Below are 4,970 nucleotides of genomic sequence, written 5' to 3'. Positions count from 1 at the left end.
GTAATCTTTGGGGGAAGCTTATCTCCAGCATTGGACCTGGAATTACTAGCAAGAAAAACCTATAAAAATTCTTTTTAAGTCTTCAGATTGTTCAAACTCCTCATGTTAGTAAACAACGGTCATTTTGGGATTAGTGTTTACTGCCTAATTTTCGTGGCAATTGTTATTAATTAAGTATTCGAGGTTTTTATCGTGCAATATTATTAAATATTCGAATATTGTATCGTGAAATATTATTTAATAATTACACGCTAATATACTTGAATATTTAAATAACAATATTTGTCACGGGAATTAGGTAGTACACTAGTCTGAGAGTGACCAACAAAATATTAATTTACGTTTGAAATATTTACTTATAGTTTCATTTTATACGTTTATTTTACTATAGATTTTATATTTGTATTTGTGTGTACATCTGGTATAAGTAATTTATCTATGTAATTATTAAGTATGTCGCATTCATTTTTATTTTATTTATTATTGTCAACTAGGGAAATAACTTTCCTGTCAGATATTCAAAGGTTGTAAGGAATCCCTTTATGGGATAAGCTCACCTTTGCATAGCTACTAACAAAATGTAAAATGTTTTGTAGTACAATAAAATATTTATGTAAACATTGTTATGTATATATAAATTATGCACACTCACAACCCCGTACTAGGGAAACCCTGTATCACGGGTGCAATGAACACACATATAGACAATCACAAATTACACCCCAATTCTCGACAGAAATAAACACAGGTCATACAAATATTTCTCCCGGCCCAGGAATCGAACTCGGGACCTCTGCGTGCAGACCATCTTGGTAATCGTTCGACCACAAAGGCAGTTCAATGTACATAATATATTACATAAAAATGGAAAATATTCCAAAAAGTACGAATTAAAAGAAACGTGCTTCACGGGATTGCCAAAAAGCCATTGTGCGTTTAATAATTTAGTAGAAAAGGAAATGTTAATACAAATCCATCCAATTTTTAAAACAAGACCGCGTACCATTAATATCTCTGATGTTCAAAGAACAAACTTCAGTGCTATTTTCGGCATGTTTGTGTAAATTGTGTGACGTAATAAAAAATATGAATATGATACAATATGACAATATTATACATATACTAATAATGTGCCAAACAACCACACCAATGGCCTGGTCTGAGACTAAGGAATTCCCTGTACAATGAGTACCAGAGCAATGATATTCACTGTGGTCGACAACGTCTATTTGCCTTCGGACAAGTTATATCATTGAATTATATACCATTAATGGTATAAGTGGTATTAACCTGTCCCATTGGTACCTGTAATGGTATATGTTGCACTAGTTTATCCCATTTATACCATTGGATTATAAATAATAATGGTATAACTGGAATAAAGTAGTGCCACCTATACCTACCATAAATCGGACAAGTTAGTACAACTTATACCGTTAATGGCATAATGCAATGATAACCGGTCCGAAGGCGTCTATTTCGCTCTTATTGCATGAGTATAAAGAACGTGAATCGCAAACGCGATTCACGTTCTTAATTAATTAATAATAATAATAATAAATAACGCACACACTCAACATAGCCCCGCACTAGGGAAACCCTGTGTCGCGGGTGCCATGGACACACATATAGACAACCACAAATTACGCCCAAACTCACGAGAGAAATAAATGTAGGCCATACAAACATTTCTCCCGGCCCGGGAATCGAACCTGGGACCTCTGCGTGGCAGTCCGGCATGGTAACCGTTCGGCAACTGAGGCAGTTATTATTTATGACTTATTTATTTCACTTTCAAATTTACAATTAACCGTAGTAGTAGTGTAACCGCTCTATAATTATTTTGTTTATTAATGACCATTATTATTTCAGTCCCAAGGCCTAGTTCCCGCTATTTCCGGACCCGTTCCGAATTTGCCGGGAAACTCGCACTCGGACTAGGTGTTCACATTAAGCCGGATCTCGGAAAGTCCTCACCTCAGTGGAATTTAGACCAGTGCGCACGATTGACGACGAAATTGCGGTGTTGTGGTGGTATCTTAGAAGGCTTAATAGAGTAAAAAGTAAACATTGGGTACATCCTATTTTACGGGAAAGATTTTTAATGGGCCAACTGAGAAGTGACGAGTCAAAGTTCTTCAATTATTTTCAAATGATTGCATCCCCTATTGATGATTTATTGGGGCGACTTTCGTCGTCATTCACATTACTCCGGTCCGGGCGTTACAAACTCTCAGGCAACAATGCCGAATTGCAATGAATTTCAATGAATGCAATGTCGGAATTCTTGCCGAGTCCGGTGTAATGTGAGTAGCTTCATATAAATTCTACAGCCACTAGCCTTTCCGACAGTTTTACCGACCCGGTAAATTCGCCAGTCACCGGCATAATGGTAGCTATGCCTGTGACCGGTGATCACATAGGCCTAAAGGGTTTGCAACGCGTTCGTGACGCCCCTGGTGTTGCAGGCGTTCATAGACGACGGTGATCGCTTTCCATCAGGCGGGCCGTATGTTTGTTTGCTGGTGTAGTTTATGGGACTGTTACATAATGAAAGTTACATACACTGCTTTATCTACACACATATTATAAGCTCTCTGTGATGTGTTCAAACCGCATGTTACGACTGGCGAAAAGGCGGCAAATAAAAACTTTTCTCACGCATGTCACACAACCGTAGTTTATATTTTCGGTCCCAACTATCGTATCGTTCGATATCAAGTAACGTGTCAAATTGTCTGAATTGTTTGCTATTGACATTTCATTTCGAATAAAACTTCATCTTGACTGATATTAAAATTGAGGTCCAATCAAATTGTTTTGTTTTTCAGAGATGTTCGAAATTTGAATGTAAATAATAACATCGACTTCGATTTTTTGTTTCGTTTCTTGCACTTCGGGGTTTGCGTTTGTGCCACTGCAGAACGGTTATTATGAAGCAATAATAACATTTTCACAGATAAGAAATTTGTTCTAACAAAACAGTTTACCTTTATGCTGGTCGTAATTTGCGGTTTTTGAACACATAATTGAGAGTTTATGATAGTATTATACTCATGTATAATTACTTAATTAGTTAATCTCGTACGCTTTGTAGGTGTGTCATGGCGATCATAAAAATAATGTATGTTAACATCTGTATTGTACACCCATGATTTTGAATAAAATAATTTGATTTCAACACGCGAAGTAGCATTGACGGGTTTTTTTCTATATTTCACATCGCGTACCAACTTTTATGGCATTAAGCCAGAGACGTTTCGTGTGGTGTTTTCTTTTTTCTGCTTACGTCTGCTTACGCCTCCGTGAGTGACATTTCAGAACGCAAAAACCAATGTTAATAAAAGATGCAAGGAGGTTAGAGTCCCTAGGTTAAATAAGGAAATCCAGTATTGTTCATGTTGATTGTAGACTTCACGTCGGCTGTCGCTGCCTTTTTCCTAACAGGTTTCTTAACCCAATCGACTCATGAATAGAACAAAGATCTGTGTCTATGCAAGATTGCGTATACTTAGGACAGGAGTTCTTAGCTATGGATATCAGATCGACTGTTGTTCGATTTTAATAATAATAATAAATAATAAAAGTAAATAATTATTCTGAATAACGAGATTATTTAATTATCATACTTAAGCTGTATAATCATATCAGACTCTGTTCTTCGGATGAGTCGTAATGTGTACAATGGATGTTTTGATATACCTGACCCCCCAACATACAACAAAACTGACCTTTTGGTTCTGAGCGCCATCTTACAAATGGAACAGAAAATAATTAAAGGAATTTCAACTTTATAAGTCAGTACACAGTACACAGTTACATTGAAATATTAAAATTGTTAAATAAGATGTTAAATATACCAAATAATTTAAAAAACAAAAACCGGACTGCTAAAAAAAGCTACGGAAAAGAGATAAACAAGCTCTTTATTATATGGACTTTGGTTGAGCAAAGTCTTACTTAAGTGGATTATTAATTATGGTCATTGACATACTTGGGAAGTTGTTCACGTAACTACAGAAAATATGTAGTTGACACCCGATTATAAATATTATAATATAAATACAACTTGGATTTTATTAAGAGTGCAGGCGGGGATAAACCAAAAACGTATAATTTTTAACCGACTCCAAAAAAAAAGAGAGGTTATACGTTCGGCTGTATGTATGTTTTCAGATATCCCCGTCAATTGTGGACCGATTTTGAAAATTCTTTTTTTGTTTGAACCAACCTATAGAGTTTCTTGATTATTCTTCTCAGGGGAATTTGCCTTACGAAAGAGCGCAAAGTGACGATTTCAATCAAATTTCAAGTGTATTTTTTTTCTCACAAAAAATCAAAAATATATTTATTTCATAAAACAAACTTTTTTTTTATACTTGTTTAGTCTAGTTCACTGTTTTTGTTAGATACGACGTCACGATAAGAGCACAAGGACATTTTAGTCCTCGTGCTACTGCCGGTAGGAGCACCCAGTAGGAGTATGAAGAAGCGGCCATTTGGTAACTCAATTTCGATAAAAGTAGCGTTAGTTATGATAAGGAGGGTAGTAGTAATAGGTAGGCGCATAGCTTCCCACCATGCGCCGACTTGTTCATCCTGTCACTTGATGTCTTAAAAAAATACTATTTTACAGACCATTAGAATTTAAATGCTCATAATTAATTCGTCTCTTTTAGCGCGAACGCGACTAAAATTATAAATTACCTCATTAATGTCGTAATGGTTGATATTACAAAACCCTTCTGACATTAAATATAAATATGCCAGTCAATCACTCCAATTGCCAAACCACAAACAAGGGAATTCTTTGTTCTATAACAATAACGAATAACTCCGGAAAATACCTCCAAGACCCGTCCAGATCAAAACCAATTTAGGAAAAATCAGCTTCAATGAGAATTGTACCTTTTTGTTTAGCACTCAAAGCGGTCAAGCAACAAACATGCCAAGGTTATCCTTAGATTGGA

Source organism: Hyposmocoma kahamanoa, unplaced genomic scaffold, assembly GCF_003589595.1.
Source record: "Hyposmocoma kahamanoa isolate Upper Pololo Valley unplaced genomic scaffold, ASM358959v1 95758, whole genome shotgun sequence".
NCBI classification, from domain to species: domain Eukaryota; kingdom Metazoa; phylum Arthropoda; class Insecta; order Lepidoptera; family Cosmopterigidae; genus Hyposmocoma; species Hyposmocoma kahamanoa.
This window is presented reverse-complemented; position numbering follows the sequence as displayed.